We start from the raw sequence: 20796 nt of genomic DNA on the forward strand, positions 1-20796 counted from the left end.
CTGTGTGTGCCGCAGGTTGCTGACCTCTGTGCTGTGGGTGCCACAGGTTGCTGACCTCTGTGCTGTGGGTGCCACAGGTTGCTGACCTCTGTGCTGTGGGTGCTGCAGGTTGCTGACCCTTGTGCTGTGGGTGGCGCAGGTTGCTGAACTCTGTGCTGTGGGTGCCGCAGGTTGCCGACCTCTGTGTTGTGGGTGCTGCAGGTTGCTGACCCCTGTGCTGTGGGTGCCACAGGTTGCTGACCTCTGTGCTGTGGGTGCTGCAGGTTGCTGACCCTTGTGCTGTGTGTGCCGCAGGTTGCTGACCTCTGTGCTGTGGGTGCCGCAGGTTGCTGACCTCTGTGCTGTGGGTGCCACAGGTTGCTGACCTCTGTGCTGTGGGTGCTGCAGGTTGCTGACCCTTGTGCTGTGGGTGGCGCAGGTTGCTGAACTCTGTGCTGTGGGTGCCGCAGGTTGCCGACCTCTGTGCTGTGGGTGCCGCAGGTTGCTGACCTCTGTGCTGTGGGTGCCACAGGTTGCTGACCTCTGTGCTGTGGGTGCTGCAGGTTGCTGACCCTTGTGCTGTGGGTGGCGCAGGTTGCTGAACTCTGTGCTGTGGGTGCCGCAGGTTGCCGACCTCTGTGTTGTGGGTGCCGCAGGTTGCTGACCCCTGTGCTGTGGGTGCCGCAGGTTGCTGAACTCTGTGCTGTGGGTGCTGCAGGTTGCTGACCTCTGTGCTGTGGGTGCCGCAGGTTGCTGAACTCTGTGCTGTGGGTGCTGCAGGTTGCTGACCTCTGTGCTGTGGGTGGCGCAGGTTGCTGAACTCTGTGCTGTGGGTGCCGCAGGTTGCTGACCTCTGTGCTGTGGGTGCCGCAGGTTGCTGACCTCTGTGCTGTGGGTATACTGTGTACTGCAGATACAGGAGTCAATTTCACTCTTTGCTAAGGAAATGAAATATGCGGCGGTGCTGTAAATGCATGTAAAGATGTGAGGGAACAGTTCTAGGAAGCGCTAGTTCCTGCAGAATTTAAGGATCAGGAGGCGCACCTGATCAGCTTCAGGATCTTCCCAGAAGTTCTGAGTAAGTGCGAGTGGTTTTCAGTAAATGCGGCGGATGCAATTTAAAAATAAGAAACTCTGCCCTATCCATAATATCTAAATATTATGTGAAAATATTCTGAGTGTGATGACTGTCACTAGGTGGCGCTAGACACTACTTGCATGCAGTGAAAGGAGAGGTAGTCAGACAGGCCGAGGTCAGAACCAAGAGGTCATGACAGTGCATAGGGGGCAGACAGAGACAAGGTCAGGATATAAGTCGAGGGTCAGGTTTCCAGGAGAGTACTGTTAGTAAGAAGTAGTACAGCGTATTCCCCACTAGGTGGCAGCAGAGAAGTGAAGGAGAGACTAAGTCACACTGTAACAGAAAGGCTGCTGAAGTACAGCAGAGAAACTTCAGCAGACAGTTAACAGACAAACCAACAGGGGGCAATAGAGTAGTCAAACAGTCAGGGTCTAGCCAGAAAAGTCAAGTCACTGCAAAGGGAGAATCAAAATCAGGTGAGAAAACAGAACCGAGTCGGAAGCCGGGAAATCAGGTATGTAGAGGGAATCACAAACAACAGACAGGAGTGAGAAGTCAGGGACCGGGACAGGCAGACGAACAGGGGAGGGTACAAGTCAGGACACAGTAGCAGGGAGGCAGGACAGATCGGGAACACTCACCAGAGCCAGTATACATGCTGCAAGGAAGAAATATCACTGGCACTGAGCCATAGGCAGAGAGGCAATATATAGCGTCCTGGGATCAAGGACGAGGCAAGGGAAGTTAACTTCTGACATGACCAAGCCAGAGCTGGGTGTGACCAGCAGCAGGGAAAAGCCGGCCTGGATCATGACAAGTACGTACCAAAATACAGGGAGCAGGCGAGGACGTGGTCAGGAGGAAGTCCAAGGTCAGAAGCCGGGAAGGAACAACATACACTGGCAAAGGAGGGTCAACAGCAGTCCGGAGCAGAGAGGCCAAGATCAGATCACTGAGCACTACGGGAGCTAACAGCACAACTTTAACCAGGAAGTACCAACTGGCAACATCCCAAGCTAAGACGCTCCCTAATGATGCAGAGCAATCACCGGGAACGAGAAGCATCTGTGAGAGCTCCTCCTAGGACCAGTGTGGAACCCAGTGCTGTGAAACAACCAGCAGAGCATTCATCCTGCAAAACGCTCTGCACAATAAAGCAACAACAGCGGCTCTACAGGAGAGCATGGCAGAAGAAAACAATACCGGATGTTCCGCACATCGGAACCGGGACACTAAATATGATATCAATGATCAGATAGCAGATTCTACGTCATGTGAAATGACGCCGCGCATTATTAGTGATCTGCGTGCGTTCCTCCGTACAGGTGGTGCCGGAGTACAAAGGTTGCATTTCCAGATAAATCCTTGGAATAACACGGCTCTATTCAGGTTAGACTAAACTACTGCCAGAACAGCCCCGGCCTATTTACTTTGCAGGCTTATAGACAAGATCTTTTTAGCACATAACAGAAGCCCAGAGGCCCTTCCTGCAGAAAGGACAAAGAGTCGCAGTGTAAAATGCCCCGGCATCAAAAGCTGCCAAACAAGCGTGGATATGGAACGATTTAACCAAATATCTCAGTTTTGGAAACTGGGGGTGTAGCCGGGGCCGCTCGCTTCTGGGTTTGGCTCGTCCATCCCGCGGTCCCTTTTCGGCTCTTCTAGAAGCGGCCGAGCTACGTCATACATTCCATGTATATTCATGTAACGTTACCTGCTCCGCTAATGTCCTGCTATTAATCATCCGCAGGACTCCTGACAAGGTTAATAATTCTCAGCTCCAATACAAAAAGATATTCATGCCGCGCTTTATCATTCGACGCTCGCGTATTTTTACAAAACACAATAGGTCCTTTTTTATAAATTGCATTAATTCAGCCACAAATAGTTTTCGATTATAAACGCCAAATAAAAATGCAGGATTTTTAAGACGTACATTATTTTAAGTGGTAACCTAATCCCGCTCAGGATCCGCAGTGCCAAAAAGCATCCAAGACCCTACACCCCGCGTGTAACTGCAATAGGCACCGGGTCAGGGATCAGTATTTATATAATCTGGACAAGCGGCTGACAAGAAATAAGCATATGTGTACGAGGAGCGAGCAGATCCGATTGACGATGGCTGGAATATTAACACATTGGGCAGAGCGGCTCAGTGGCTACTACCAATGCACTGTGCCCTTCAGGGTTAACCTGGGAAAACTGAACAATTTAATCCATAAATTCTTGATTCTGTGCTATTTAGTTCCAAACCCTCAAAAAAAATAAATAAATAAATATATATATATATATATATATATATATATATATAAAAATAAATGCAACTTAAAAAAACCTGCTGCTTCAGCTCCTATAAACCTATATGTTGCAACCTATAGCAGTAATGGTTAGATTAACAGATTCCCAGGTAATTAAGTGGTCCCTTCCAATTTAAAGATACACCTTCACAAAGATTTTTTCTATTTGTTCATTTGGTTCCTAAATTCACAAATAAGGCCTCCAAAGAGTATAGACTATAGAGGGAAGAAAGTATCTGCAGTCTCAGGGAGGGCAAAGAAAACAGATGACGGATAAGGAGGAAAACACGCGACGGGGAAATAAGTGCAGGATGGAAGCTGTGCTAGTGTATGAGCTAGTGAAGACAGACATACAGATCTCACATCCAGCCTATATTACTGGGAGAGACACACAGATCTCACATCCAGCCTATATTACTGGCAGAGACACACAGAGCTCACATCCAGCCTATATTACTGGGAGAGACACACAGACCTCACATCCAGCCTATATTACTGGGAGAGACACACAGAGCTCACATCCAGTCTATATTACTGGGAGAGACACACACAGCTCACATCCAGCCTATATTACTGGGGGAGACACACAGACCTCACATCCAGCCTATATTACTGGGAGACACACACAGAGCTCACATCCAGCCTATATTACTGGGAGAGACACACAAAGCTCACATCCAGCCTATATTACTGGGAGACACACACAGAGCTCACATCCAGCCTATATTACTGGGAGACACACAGAGCTCACATCCAGCCTATATTACTGGGAGAGACACACAGAGCTCACATCCAGCCTATATTACTGGGAGAGACACACAGCGCTCACATCCAGCCTATATTTCTGGGAGACACACACAGACCTCACATCCAGCCTATATTACTGGGAGAGACACACAGAGCTCACATCCAGCCTATATTACTGGGAGAGACACACAGAGCTTACATCCAGCCTATATTACTGGGAGAGACACACAGCGCTTACATCCAGCCTATATTACTGGGAGACACACACAGACCTCACATCCAGCCTATATTACTGGGAGACACACACAGAGCTCACATCCAGCCTATATTACTGGGAGACACACACAGAGCTCACATCCAGCCTATATTACTGGGAGAGACACACAAAGTTCACATCCACCCTATATTACTGGGAGAGACACACAGAGCTCACATCCAGCCTATATTACTGGGAGAGACACACAGAGCTCACATCCAGCCTATATTACTGGGAGAGACACACAGACCTCACATCCAGCCTATATTACTGAGAGAGACACACAAACCTCTCATTTGTTTTTATGTATTTTATTAACTTATATAGCACCATTAATTTCACAGGACTTTACATACTTCTGCAACACTGTACTCAATCTAAATTCTCTATCAGTCTTTGGAGTGTGAAAGAAAATCAAAGGAAACCCACACAAACACGAGGAGAACATACAAACCCCTTGTACTGTAGATGTTGCCCTTGGTGGGATTTGAACCCAGGAACCAGTGTTGCAAAGCAACAGTGCTAACCACTGAGCCACCATGCGGCTCGTCCAGCCTATATTACTGGGAGGGACACTCCCATAAGAAAAAAAGCTAAAATATAGATCAGGCTGCAAAGTGCTTATCAGGTGATCTGAACATCAATGATAAATAAACGATTAAAGACTGAAATTTTGTAATTGTGTTAACGAAAAGTAACCGCTAACATAGGTTAACATATTTTTTCCATTGCCTTTAACTCCAGAAACTGTTATTAGGAACCTTGGAATCTTTTCAGATACTTCAAAAAATAAAAGATGTTCTGCCTTTTTTCTCAATCCAGGAACAGTTTTGTCATCATTGATCAAGCCGATCCAAAGAGATTTATTTGAAATAGAACCACTGTAAGACAGGAATGGGTTAATCACACTAAAATCCGGCTTGTGGCCACTTAAAGGGGACCACCAGCGGGTTTTTGCCCTATAAACTAAAAGCAGTGCCATAATGGCAATAGGATGCTGATTAAAATCATACCTTTAGTTGAGAAATCCGAGACTTGATTGCAGTAAAATCCTTGTTCAAACCTTCAGGAATGATGTCATTTGTGCAGTGTCTTGAGGTGGGATTTTGTGGGTTGGGCCCTCTGTAATGATTCCTCCTTCTGCCTTCTTTTTTTCTAGTTTATAGAGGTAAAACCTGCTGCTTGACTCCCTATGTGAACAGCGGTGAAACGAGAGACTGATCCTCAAAAGTAACGGCCCCAGATATCAGGAGCCAGAAGACAGGACTCTAGTGACCAAGCCCCTCTACCGTCAAAGTACCGGGTTTATCCCAACTGGCGTGTGACTGAAGTCGGCTTATCCCGGCAGACTCTAACCCGAGCATTTGAGAGTGAAGGGCTCTACTCTGACGTCGGTGATGGGACCCCTGATCTTCATCCTTGTAAGAAGACTAGACGTGGAACCACTTCAAGGGAAATTGACCTTCACATGTTGTCCTGTAAGGCTGAGCTCTCAGGTCCAGTAAGATCTGAAGCCACCCCCTCGGGAACTAGGACTGGGTCTGAGTAATCTGCTGGAAGATATGTGCTGTTATCCGGAGTGTAAAGCTGTTGCAAAGACTGAACCGTTGAGTAAAGTGTTGTTTGAAACGGATTATTCGTCTTCTTGAGTGAACGAGTCGCCATTCGGTTCTGGTCATCCGAGGTCAGCGGCAGTATGTGGCCTGCAGGGGTTCCCAGCCCATATGGCACAAGTTCACACACCCCGAAAGGTCCAGCTTTCCATATAACGTGCCAACCACACGGCACAAGACCACACAGCCTGACAGGACCAGCTTTCCATGTAGCGTACCAACCACACGGCACAAGTCCACAAACCCTGAACGGACCAGCTTTCCATGTAGTATGCCAACCAAACGGCACAAGTCCACACACCCCGACAGGACCAGCTTTCCATGTAGCATGCCAACCATAAGGGACAAGTCCACACACCCCGACAGGACCAGCTTTCCATATAGCATGCCAACCATAAGGGACAAGTTCACACACCCCGACAGGACCAGCTTTCCATGTAGCATGCCAACCATAAGGGACAAGTCCACACACCCTGACAGGACCAGCTTTCCATGTACCGTGCCAACCACACAGCACAAGACCACACACCCCGACAGGACCAGCTTTCCATGTACCGTGCCAACCACACAGCACAAGACCACACACCCCGACAGGACCAGCTTTCCATGTAGCATGCCAACCATAAGGGACAAGTTCACAAACTCCAACAGGACCAACTTTCCATGTAGCGTGCTAAGTCAGTCCCTCGCCCACGACTACCGCTATGTAACACCCTACACACTGAGGCCCACAAATACTCATTAGACAGCTGATACAATGTCTTAAATCTTTAACATTAATATTCTGTTAATAGCTACTATTACACTTTTACTCTTTTTGTTTTTTTTACATATGGTTAAAATAATTTTGTAAAATAAAGAATATGGATTACCCCTTTAAAGAAATCAAAATGGCTACTAACAGAAGGGTCAGTGACAATGAAGCCAATACCCTGTGGTACGGGTCTGGATACAATCTAAGGCTGTGTGCCCATAACGAGGTTTTGGTGAGTTTTTGACGCGACATCTTACAGTTCCAGCAAAGTGGATGGATTTATAGAAATCTCTGACCCTTTGCGCTTCCTTTTTACTCAATAGTTAAATAAGCAAATCTCTTTTTAACCATATATACCATATTTGCTGGTGCGTGACACAATATGGTCACCCCACCACATCAACAAACTCCATGGAAGGAATATACAAACAGGAGATCAGGAGTTATGTGTTTAGACATTTTTTTATTTTCTGTGCAGGCCAGCTGTCAGGCCACTCAAATAGTGGACGGCGAATGCGTCAATCGGGAGGAGCTAGTGAGAGCGGGCATTTAAAAACCGGCACTCAGAGAGAGGAGACATCATTATCCCTCCCTGAAGAAGCCATACATAGGATAACTCATTTCCTCAGCGAAACGCGCGTCGGTGGGTATTGGGGGAACCTCCCTTCCTTGGGATACTGAGGCCTAGCACTTTTTGTAAGCACTAGGCACCTTTTTGACTGGTATGTATCATGCTGAGACATTTTCCCTTTGATCTGACCATCTGATGACTTTATATAAAGAATATGGATGAGGTATGCACTATTTAACCTATATACAATTACCCTGTAAGCATATGATAATTCTTTTGAAATAAATAATTTTTGTATCTTATCTTTAAGCCTGACACATGATTGTGATCCTTAATATATTTACCATATGAGTAAACGTTAGTGTCCCTTTATATCATTTATGTCACTTTTACTGTTTTTATGTGTGTGCCGTCACTTTTTTTGCACAGAAAATAAAAGAAAGTCTAAACACTCAACTCCTGTTCTCCTGTTTGTATATTCTTTTTTACTCAGGGGAAACGAACCTGCGGAGCACTTTTCATACCCGCAGCATGCCAATTTCTTTTGCTGAGTTTTCAATGCAGATTTTCCCCATAGACTTGCATTAAATGCGGAAAACTTGGTAAAGAAAAAAAAAAAAAAACTCAGGCATTTTTAGTGCTATTCTGCGGCAAAAAAGCATCAAAAACGCATGTAATCTGCTCCTAAGTATATGAATAAAGATTATCCAAAGCCAAATGCCAGGAAGAATCAGAAACAAAGCAGCTTTATATAAAGAATGACACCAAGAAGAGACAAAAAAACGCTAAAAAAAACCTTACACAAGAACACAAGTGACCTAATTTACATAATAGAAGCAGAAATGGTGCAGAAACTCATCATGAGAACGTAGATATAATCCACATTATTAGAGAGAGAATGTTAGGGATAAAGTGATGAACTGACGTTGCATTGTATCCTTATTATGGAGAGATATAATTGCTGAGACTTTTTCAGTGTTTTATTACCACCTTGTTCACTGCTGTTTCCACACACACGTTCGAGGGAAGGAAAGGTGTCCGTTTCGGCAGAAAATTCCTCCATCAGATGGTCACATTCAGAAATGGGAACAACTTACAAATTTACAATGGAATTTTAACTTTCTAGAACTGTAACATCGTGCGAGAGCGCCATCTAGTGCAAGAACGGGATTATTTCATGTAAAATCACTGTGCAGCTAACATTTCTTTTTTGTTTAAATTAATTATACTGACTTATCAATGCAAAAAAAAAAATAGTTATTTGTTGTGGTAAATCTAGAGCTCTGTTTAATATGGAAGCCATAAGAAATGCGTTAATAAAGTTTGGGTGGAGTCGAAGCCAGTGGAAATGTTCTGACTTCAACCTCACACTCAAAATAATTAAACAAATTATTATTATTATTATTATTATTATTATTACTATTATGTAAATAGTGCGTGTGTATATATGTAATTATTTTGTTTATTTCTTTTTCAATATTGCATATATTTAATTATTAATTTTCTTTATTCTTCAGTGTTGCATATATTTAAATTAATATTTTTAAATTATTATTTTCAGTATTGCATTTAATTTATTAGTCTTCAGTATTGCATATATTTAATTATTATTTTTATTTAATTATTTTTCCGCATTGCATATATTTAATTATTTTTTTTTTCATTAATTATTTTCAGTATTGCATATATTTAATTTTTTTTTTTTTATTTATTTATCATTATTGCATATATTTAACAAGTATATTTTTTAACTAATTTATTTATTTTTCAGTATTGCATATATTTATATTTTTTTTTAGTTATTTATTATTTACAGTATTGCATATATTTAATTATTCTTCTTAGTTTTATTTATCATTATTGCATATATTTAACAAGTATATATTTTTAACTAATTTATTTTTTTTCAGTATTGCATATATTTAATTATTACTTTTTTAATTTATGTTCAGTATTGCATATATTTAATCATTACATTTATTGATTTCTTTTTTAAATTTATTTATTTTTCAGTATTTCATATATTTATTATTTTTTCATTTATTTTTTTCAGTATTGCATATATTATTTATTTATTTATCTTTCAGTATTGCATATATATTTAATTATTATTACTTATAATTATAATTATTAGTGTTCGCTTATCACTAGTTACGAATACTGATCCCCTGAGCATGGTATTGCCCGCTCATCACTAGTTACGAGTACTGAGCACCCGAGCATGGTAGTGCCCGCTCATCACTAGTTACGAGTACTGAGCACCCGAGCATGGTAGTGCCCGCTCATCACTAGTTACCAGTACAGAGCACCCGAGCATGGTAGTGCCCGCTCATCACTAGTTACCAGTACTGAGTACCCGAGCATGGTAGTGCCCGCTCATCACTAGTTACCAGTACTGAGCACCCGAGCATGGTAGTGCCTGCTCATCACTAGTTACCAGTACAGAGCACCCGATCATGGTAGTGCCCGCTCATCACTAGTTACCAGTACTGAGCACCCGAGCATGGTAGTGCCCGCTCATCACTAGTTACCAGTACTGAGCACCCAAGCATGGTAGTGCCCACTCATCACTAGTTACCAGTGCTGAGCACCCAAGCATGGTAGTGCCCACTCATCACTAGTTACCAGTACAGAGCACCTGAGCATGGTAGTGCCCGCTCATCACTAGTTACCAGTACTGAGCACCTGAGCATGGTAGTGCCCGCTCATCACTAGTTACCAGTACTGAGCACCTGAGCATGGTAGTGCCTGCTCATCACTAGTTACCAGTAATGAGCACCTGAGCATGGTAGTGCCCGCTCATCACTAGTTACTAGTAATGAGCACCTGAGCATGGTAGTGCCCGCTCATCACTAGTTACCAGTAATGAGCACCTGAGCATGGTAGTGCCCGCTCATCACTAGTTACCAGTACTGAGCACCAGAGCATGGTAGTGCCCGCTCATCACTAGTTACCAGTAATGAGCACCCGAGCCTGTTAGTGCCCGCTCATCACTAGGAGAAATGCATGGTCTAAAATTTCTACAGTGAACCATTTCTGCATTACAAGAGGCATTAATAATCGTTATTATGTATAAAATTTGTGGAAAACCTGATGGAAATTCTGAATAATTACATGTGCAGAGCAGTCTTGTATAGGTGGCAGAAAATATAGTTTAGGGGAGATATTTTGCATACACATCCCATTAAGTCAATGTAGTGTGTGAATGTGCAAGGGTTATGCCACAAACACAACCTATCACCTTTTCCACAGTATAAGTAAGTTGTTGGCTGCAGATCCCCAATCACGAAAAGATGAGTTCAGAATTTCTCATTGGATGGGAATCTGTCAGCAGGTTTTTATTATTCAATCTTAAGGCAGCATGATATAGGGCCAGAAACCCTGATTCCAGCGATGTGTCACTTACTAGGCTGTGTGCTGCTGTTTTAATAAAATCAGTATTTTATCAGCGGGAGATTATTTTGTTGTCTGTCCGCGTAGTCCTCCTGCTCTGGGTAACCCTGCCCCCACCACTGATTAGCAGCTTTCTGTCAATGTACAGTACGTGAGTGGGGTTGTACACATCTCAACATTTTGAGCTCGGATAGATCTACAGCAGAGAAAACAAGGATTGTATCATGTAAATTGTAAATGACAGAATGCAGACCAACAATTGACGCATTGCTGGAATCAGGTTCTCAGCCCCTCCATCCAGCTGCTCTCCACATCCAGTGATGCTCATATATGATCATATTTCCATTCAAAATCATTTTGCAGAATGTGAACGCGCTCTAACGTCTCTTCCATTGTCTGCCTCTGCAATCTGCTGCAAATGACACAAAACCTCCCCAAATCTGCAGGTAAGATGTGCAGCGTCCCATGTGGATTTATTCATTACCCAAATTGTATTTTTGAGTCATGAATCATGAGAAACCCAACAACGGCATGGAAAATAACTTCACGTTACCGGAGGTCAAAATCTAAAACAAATTAACCAGAAACCATAAAGTGTAACAGAAATGAGGAGCTGTGGCCAGATGCGTCCCATCGTCCTGCGCCGCGCGCAGCAGGTGTCAAACCTCAAGACTCCGAAGACTTCCCCAATTCCAGCATGGCTCATCATCAGGAGCACAAGCCCCAGAAACACATCAGGGGGACCGGGAGGAATCCGCTGCATAATCTGTCTGTGTCTGCGCTGTGGATTTGTCACATTGATAATTCCACGGACAGACGTGAAATTCCTTCACTTTGGGGCTTGGATAATTAATTAGAAGTTTTCCGTAGTTATGAAGTCTAAAACGCATTTTATTAATTTACTATGGTCGTCAGGCCACAAAGTAACACTATAACCTGAGGATCCATTAGAATCACGTGCTCTCCGACAATGACCAATCGCGGTTAGCTTTACTTCTTGCTGGCTGCCTGGCGCTCTGTGAGATCCCTTAAGGCGGCGTTACACGCAACGACGTATCTAATGATATATCGCCGGGGTCACGGATTCAGTGACGTACATCCGGCATCGTTAGCGACGTTGTTGCGTGTGACACCAACGAGCGGCCGTTAACGATCAAAAATACTCACCCTATCGTCCATCGTTGACACGTCGTTCATTTTCATAAAATCGTTGATTGTTGAGGACGCAGGTTGTTTGTCGTTCCCGAGGCAGCACACATCGCTACGTGTGACACCTCGGGACCAACAAACTACAGCTTACCTGCGGCCGCCAGCAATGAGGAAGGAAGGAGGTGGGCGGGATGTTACGGCCGCTCAACTCCGCCCCTCTGCTTCTATTGGGCGGCCGCTTAGTGACGCCGCTGTTCCTTAGAAAGGAGGCGGATCACTGGCAACAGCGACGTCGCTAGGCAGGTAAGTCCGCGTGACGGCTCCTAATGATGTTGTGCGCCACAGGCGGCAATTTGCCCGTGACGCACAAACGACAGGGGCGGGTACGCTCGCTAGCGATATCGCTGCATGTAAAGCCCCCTTTAGGGGTACTTTGCACGTTGCGACATCGCTACTGCGATATCGCCAGGGTCAAATCAAAAGTGACGCACATCCGGCGCCGGTAACGACGTCGCAACGTGTAAAGCCTAGATGCGCCAATAAACAATCGCAAAAGCATCGAAAATTGGTGATTTGTGTAGCGTCGGTCATTTTCATAATGTCGCACCAATAGGAGATACGATGTTGTTCCTCGTTCCTGCGGCAGCGCACATCGCTGTGTGTGAAGCCGCAGGAGCGAGGAACATCTCCTTACCTGCCTCCACCGGCTATGCGGAAGGACGGAGGTGGGCGGGATGTTTACATCCCGCTCATCTCCGCCCCTCCTCTTCTATTGGCCGCCTGCCGTGTGACGTCGCTGTGACGCTGCACGACCTGCCCCCTTAGGAAGGAGGCGGGTCGCCGGCCAGAGCGACATCGCAGGGCAGGTAAGTGCGTGTGAAGCTGGCGTAGCGATAATGTTCGCTACGGCAGCTATCACAAGATATCACATGTGCGACGGGGGCGGGTACTATCGCACTTGGCATCGCTAGAATCGGCTAGCGATGTCGCAGCGTGCAAAGTACCCCTCAAACCCGCTTTACAGGCTGCAATGTATCTTACAATGTGTCGGCGGGGTCACGTCGTAAGTGACGCACATCCGGCATCGTAAGGTACATTGCAGTGTGTGACAGGTACGTGCGATTGCGATTGAACGGTAAAACGTTCATCGCATACACATCGTACCTGTCTCTAGAATTGCACGTCAGATTGTTCATCGTACCCGGGGAAGCGCACATCGCAGTGTGTGACACCCCGGGAACGATGAACAGATCTTACCTGCGTCCTGCGGCTCCCGGCCAGCGATGCAGAAGGAAGAAGGAGGTGGGCGGGATGTTTACGTCCCGCTCAGCTCCGCCCCTACGCTTCTATTGGCCGGCTGACGCGTGACGTCGCTGTGCCACCGAACGTCCCTCCCTCTCCAGGAAGTGGAGGTTCGCCGCCCACATCGAGGTCGTATGGACGGGTAAGTACGTGTGACGGGGGTTAATCGTTTGTACAAATTGAACGTGCCGCACATACGATGGGGGCGGTTACGATCGCATACGAGATCGCATGCTGGATCGTAACATGTAAGGCTATGTCCGCACGTTGCGTTTTTTTCCGCGTTTCTGCAGCGTTTTTAGCAGCAGCGTTTTTGCGCTAAAACGCATGCGTTTTTGATTGCCAGCAAAGTCTATGGGAAAAGCAGAATTCCTGTCTGCACTTTGCTTTTTTTTCTGCAGCGTTTAATTTGCATATTTGTGGTCAAAAACCATGCTGAAAAAGAAGCAGCATGTCAGTTGTTTTTGCCATTTCTGCAGCGTTTCCTTAACATTGGAGTCAATGAGAAATGGCAAAACGCAACCAAAATCACAATTCCTGCGTTTTTCATGCTTTTTACCTGCTTTTCCACTGCGTTTTTGGCTCCAAAAACGCATGCTTTTCTGGACAAAATTTAATGGGTTCTAATGTTCCTTTACACACACACAATAACCGAAAATTTAAATGTTAAAAAATTAGAAACTTCACCTATTTTTCTGATAAAATGTGCATAACCACTATTTTATCATTAAAAATGATAATTTCCCATATAGTTTTATTAAAAGTTAATTTTATACTTTTTTTCTCTTTTTTCATTCTTTTTGACCAATTCAACTTTATTTCTCAGTGTCTTGATCTCAAAAACGCATCTGCAGAAACACAGCTGAAAACGCAGGTAAAAAGCGCTAAAAACGCACTACAAACGCGGTAAAAACGCATGCGTTTTTAGCGCTAAAAAATGGTCAAAAGCCATTTGGTCAAAAACCAAGGGAAGGAAAACGTGCAGAATAAACTGCAGGTACTCCGACGCAACGTGCGCACATAGCCTAAAGCAGGCTTTAGTCTTGAATATTGGATCTTCAGTCATAGATGCTCAACCTAGAAAACCTGTGGCGGTATTGATACTGTGCAAAGTTATTTTAACCCCTTCATGATTTATGACGTATATTTACTTCATAGGTGATGTCTCTGGCTTTGATGTGAACTCACACACCGAGCCTGCATCTTTCCCTGCACATCAGTTGATCTGATCAGCCAACATGAGACTCTAAATGGGGCTTTACACGCAGCGATATCGCTAGCAAGCGTACCCGCCCCCGTCATTTGTGCGTCACGGGCAAATCGCTGCCCGTGGCGCACAATATCGTTCGGAGCCGTGACACGGACTTACCTGCCTAGCGATGTCGCTGTTACCGGCGAACCGCCTCCTTTCTAAGGGGGAGGTTCGTGCAGTTTCACAGCGGTGTCACTAAGCGGCCTCCCAGTAGAAGCGGAGGGGCAGAGATGAGCGGCCGTAACATCCCGCCCACCTCCTTCCTTCCTCATTGCCGGTGGCCGCAGGTAAGTTGTAGTTCGTCGTTCCCGAGGTGTCACACGTAGCGATGTGTGCTGCCTCGGGTACGACGAACAACCTGCGTCCTCAACAATCAACGATTTTTTTAAAATGAACAACGAGTCAGCGATGGACAATTTGGTTATTATTTTCCATCGTTAACGGCCGCTTGTTGGTGTCACACGCAACGACGTTGCTAACGATGCCGGATGTGCGTCACGGAATCCGTGACCCCGGCGATATATCGTTAGATACGTTGTTGCGTGTAACGGGGCCTTAACAGTCATGGGTGAATCAGAGATCCGCCTGTGGCTGGTAACTACTGTAGTTAAATTCCACTGTCATTCTATGATTTAACACGTGCTGACAATGATGCTGATGATGACACTGATGATGATGATGACAGTGATGATGATGATGACAGTGATGATGATGATGACAGTGATGATAATGCTGACGCTGTTGATGACATTGATGATGACGTTGATGCTAACGCTGATGATGATGCTGGTGATGATGATGACACTGATGCTGATGATGATGAGGCTGATGATGACGCTGATGATGCTGCTGATATTGATGATGACGCAAATGCTGATGACACTGACGACGATGCTGATGATGACGCTGATTTTGATGATGACGCTGATTTTGATGATGACGCAGACGTTGATAACACTGATGTTGATGCGAACTCTGATAATGACGCTGATGATGACGCTGATGTTGATGCTGATGATGACATTGGTGCTGATGATGATGCTGTTGATATTGATGACATAGATGCTTATGCTAATGACACTGACGACGCTGATGATGACACTGATGATGACGCTGATGATGATGCTGGTGATGATGATGACGCTGATGATGACGCTGATGATGACGCTGATGATGACGCTGATGATGATGCTGATGATGATGATGCTGCTGATATTGATGACGTAGATGCTTATGCTGATGACACTGACCACGCTGATGATGACACTGATGACGCTGACGCTGATTTTGATGATGACGCAGACGCTGATGACAATGACGATAATGCTGACGTTGACACTGATGCCAGCTCTGTTAATGAAGCTGATGATGACACTGGTGCTGATGCTGACGCTGATAATAACGCTGATAATGACGCTGATGTTGATGATGACGCTGATGCTGATAATGACACTGATGCTGATAATGCTGATGATGACGCTGATGATGATGCTGGTGATGATGATGACGCTGATGATGATGCTGATGACGCTGATGCTGATAATGACACTGATGCTGATAATGACACTGATGCTGATAATGATGCTGATCCTGACGGTGACGCTGACACTGATAATGACGATAACGCTGATGCCCTGTTTTCTACATCACCAGTAATCAGTTGGTCGGAGCTTCAAGTCCCCTAAGAAGACTAATAAATAATGAATACAATAAAAGTGAAAAAAATATGAAAAAAAACACAAAAGTTCAAATCACCCCCCCTTTTGTCCCATAAAAAATAATACAATTAAAAAAATAATTAAAAAAACCCCACATATTTGGTATCATTGCATTCAGAAATGTCCAATCTACCAAAACATAAAATAAATTAATCTGATTGGCAATGGGCATAACGAAAAGAAAATTCAAAATGCCAGAATTACACCTTTTTGGCTGCCGCAATATTGCAATAAAATACAATAATGAGAGGTTGTATCTACTTAAAATTGGTATTAGTAAAGACATCAGCTCAGGGCACGAAAAATAAGCCCTCAATTAGCACCAGATATCAAAAAATAAAAAAGTTGCGGCACCAATAGCAAATTTGTTTTTTATAAAAACTTCTGAATTTTTTTCATTACTGAAATTGAAAGAAAAACCATACATGTTTGGTATCTACGTACTCGCACTGACGTGAAGACTCATATTGCCATATAGTGAATATGCGAAATTCAAAAACAATCCTGGAATTGCACTTCTTTTTGCAATTTCACCAGAGTTGGAAATCTTTTTGTTTTCCAGTACATTATGTGGTAAAATATATAGATCAAAGTGCTGCATGCAGAGATCTTTTTTTATATACAGACCATTGGTTTGTATATCAATAAGTTCATGTGAATTAGTACATAACCGTTGACAACAGATGTGGTTAAAGGGACACTTTCATCTCAAAAACGCTATTTACCTGCAGATATGAGGTTGATCTGCCAATAGTGTTACAATACTTCACAGCTACTTTACTGAAAATGCAGCTACTGGTAGAAAAGAAACTTATTTCCTCCTGGTAGCTGTCAGTTATTAGTCATGAGGGCATGAACGGGGATTGACAACTGGCTCCCCAGATACTTGCTGCAGAGTTCGCTGTCAATCAAGGTGCCGTGACATGTTTACAATTTAGTGAAATATGCTGTGAGCGGTGACGGTAGCTGCTACGTGCACGCCTCTATGACTGAAAGCCGACGGCTCCCATGAGGAAATCAGTTTCTTTTCTCCCAGTAGCCGCACTTTCTGTATGGGGCCGGGCTGTATTATATAGCTGACAACCTGGAGAAAATTGCATTTTCCGAGATGACAGGTTCTTTTTAAATTAGCCTAATGCACTAAATATTGACTCCTGGCCATGTACTATACAGCGTCAAGACATTGAAAAGTATATAAAAGTGTATATAAAAAAAATACTCATCCACAAATCTATGACTCCTATGAAAAACGATGAGAAAATATGCAAAGCATTTGTCAAAACATAATGAAGACGATGTAACATAAGAGAATGCCACGTCTCATATACACATCTACCACATGTTATCACAAGGAGTGTTTTGCAAGCATTGACGACTGTCAGGATTTGTGGAAACTACAGATCCTTGCACTTTGCCTGTTAACTCTGATGTCTGTGATCAGCGCAGGGAGATTCGGGTGTCGACCCACAGACTTGTAGATCATAGGCAGGCTAGCAAGAGTTAATCCCTGCCTGTCTGCTTGTTAATCTCCTTTGGTCACATGCTGTGGGGGAGCCAGTCATATTCACTCCGCTCCTATATATGCTGGCTGGACACTTCCATTAGTGCCAGCTATAGCTTCTCTATACTGGTATGGAGAGGTGGTTTTAGTCAAACTTACTGGTGGTTGTTTGTATTATTGCTGTGAGCGGTTGTGATGTTAACCCTTGTTGTCCTTTTGCTGCTGCCTTACTTCTCTTGCTTTTCTTCTAAGTTTCTTACTGTTTGTTAATGTGGGTTTGTTTTTTCCCTTTCTGTCTAAATCTGTGTTGCCATTTCATTCCTGCCCCTTCCTTCTCTGGGCTGGGGAACAGATTAGCTCTAGTCAGGAGAATAGCCAGGCACGGGACTCAATCATCTCCACCATTAGGGGTAACCCTGAGGACAGGGATAGCCCAGAGTCCCCTAGCATAAGGGACAGTATAGGAGCCCTTGACCCTTGCTATCCTGCAGTCACATTGTGACACATTGAAGGGCGGCATGGTGGCTCAGTGGTTAGCACTGCAGTCTTGCAGCGCTGGGGTCCTAGGTTCGAATTCCACCAAGGACACCATCTGCAAGGAGTTTGTATGTTCTCCCCGTGTTTGCGTGGGTTTCCTCCGGGTTCTCCGGTTTCCTCCCACACTCCAAAAAACATACAGATAGGGAATTTAGATTGTGAGCCCCAATGGGGACAGTGTTCCTGATGTATGTAAAGCGCTGCGAAATATGTTAGCACTATATAAAAATAAAGATTTATTTATTTATTTATTGATGGTGTATCCAAAGGATATGTCATATATACATAGTGGATACAGGTCCTACCAATGGGCCCATCACCTACTGTAGCTGCTGCTGTCATTGGAAAGCTGGTTGGACTTACCATGGGAATTAATGGGAATCTGACCACCACTCCACTGACTTCGCTCCCTTCTTGAGACAGATGAGGGTCTTATTGGTGGGTCCTGCATCGACTATACACTTTTGACATTTCTTATGGAGATGGACATTTTTGGCCCCAAATGGTCATCACTTCAGAGGTTGTCAGTTCATCCTCAAATAGGTTAACATGCGAAAAAACAAAAAACTGTCCTGTGTCTCCAAATAAAATAGAGCAAGTGTGAACAGGTGCCAACTGCTATAACTACACGAAACACAAACAAAAGAATACAGCAGCCTCTGTAAGCGCTCAGATATAAGCAAACATAGAATATATGAAAAGTATACTGCATAAATGCTATATGGAATATAGTTGGAAAAGTGAAGGTACTTAGCGCATAAACTGGCCCCATCATTTTTCCAAGTATATTCCATAAAGCATTAATGCAGTTTAGATTTGATATATTCTATGTTTGCTTATATCTTAGCGCTTACAGAGGCTGCTGTATTCTTTTGTTTGTGTTTCGTGTAGTCATAGCTGTTGGCACCTGTTCACATTTGCTAGGTTATTTAACATGTAGATGTTTTCTTATCACTGATACCTACTTTAACACTTTCACTACCAAGGACTTTTCCCATGTGTCCACGCAGGGTGACAAATCAGTAACCAAGGATGTTTGAGATTAGTCGTGACTATAGCTGGAATCCCGATCTTGTTTTAAAGCGGAGACTATTCGTTTTTACTCGTTCCACGCCAAAGACAAATCTCATATGCCTATGAAGGGTGACAAAACAGAAGTCGAGGACGCTTGAGATATAAGTTGGCTACTAATGGCCATATCGCAGGTTAGTTGGCAGCTATAGTAGCGATCTAGTCACTATCGAGCATGAGATATTATTGGGTAAAGTGAGTGTCACGGGTGACAGAAAGTCATGTGGTTTCTGGCCATAGAAGGTCACAGTGTTTGGCTGCACAGAATGCTCCCTGACTTTCCATTGTTCCGTCTGTCAGTATTCATTGGTATAGGTAGCTTTCCTGCTGGAATTTCATCTCTTCCCCTTTTGGACCTAGCGGAGCTCGCCTTCCACCCAGCTGCTGACCATCAGCATTATCTTGGTGTTTAAATACCCCTTCCTTGAACTGGTGCTGGTGATATTCTTCAGTTCATTCTGTTGCACAGCTTCTAGCTTCCCAGGTGTAGAAGAAAGTTCACAGAGAAGATTACATGGGATAACAAGCTATTTACTCCTTGGAATATGAGGTAAAAATATGCACAGTCATACAGCATTGCATCAGAAAAAGAAAGCGAAACCAGGAAGAAAACAAAAGACTTTTTACAATACAGTGAGTAAGGAAACTTTATAGAACATTGCCCTCTACTGATAGATCAGCATAAAGTCCTCCTTCACATATACAAAGAAGTTCTCATCTGTTGCATATACCAACACATTCAAGCTCTGGTTACAAGCAGGTGAATTGTACTCCTCTGTGGTATCGTTGCTGAAAACTTTGCTGAACTTCTATCAGTCTCATCTGTGGATAAGTAGTTCCATGCTTTTTACCCCCATGTGTCTCCCTTGTGTCGTCTATAGTGTGTAATGAGGTGATGAAGAGCTGAAGAGCTCTTCCCGTCCGGTCCCTAATTAGGGCCCAGCAGTAGGGATACCTAGGGTCAGGTATCCGGCTCGACGCATAGGTGACGAACCTATCTAGGGTAGTGAGGGACCCCAGAGACCAGCAGTAGGTTTGGTCAGGGGTCACCATCTTCCCCTTCCCTAGACACAGGGTTTCCCTTCCCTTCTCTTTCGCTGTTTGCTTGGTGCTTCCTCATACCTAGCGTGACAGTGAGAGTCTGTGTGTCTTCCATTCTCACTCCCGACTCTCACTTTGACTTGTGATATCTTATGCTGGATCGTGACTAGAGCGGCCATCCATGTTTTGTTTTAAAGCTGAGAATCTTAGGTTTTACCTTTACCCTGTCAAGAACTTATCTCATATGGCCTTGCAGATTGACTAATCAATAGCCAACGATGTTTGAGATTTGATCTGTGATAACCCGATATATTACCAGTCCGGTGCTCCCCTCAGTCAATCAATGGAGTCTGCAGACATCGATACACACATGTGTAGCTCCCCACGGGGCAAGTGGTTACCTTACTCGTCGCCGGGCCGTTTCGGGTCGGGTCAGGCATTGTCATGGGGTGGCCTTGTCCGCTTCCGTTGCCCTGAGGCGTACAGTAAATGGTGGGGGAAGCATGGTATTTGGGAGAGATTGTCATGATGCCA

At 44.3% G+C, this 20796-nt stretch overlaps 1 protein-coding gene across 8 annotated transcripts in view; it reads right to left on the minus strand.

Annotated features, from left to right (window-relative positions):
• The window catches only part of ERC2 (ELKS/RAB6-interacting/CAST family member 2), a 1225588-nt gene that overhangs the window by 1012528 nt on the left and 192264 nt on the right, over positions 1-20796 (minus strand). The gene's annotated exons all lie outside the window — the stretch shown is intronic.

Source organism: Anomaloglossus baeobatrachus, chromosome 8 (genome assembly GCF_048569485.1).
Source record: "Anomaloglossus baeobatrachus isolate aAnoBae1 chromosome 8, aAnoBae1.hap1, whole genome shotgun sequence".
Taxonomy (NCBI): Eukaryota; Metazoa; Chordata; class Amphibia; order Anura; family Aromobatidae; genus Anomaloglossus; species Anomaloglossus baeobatrachus.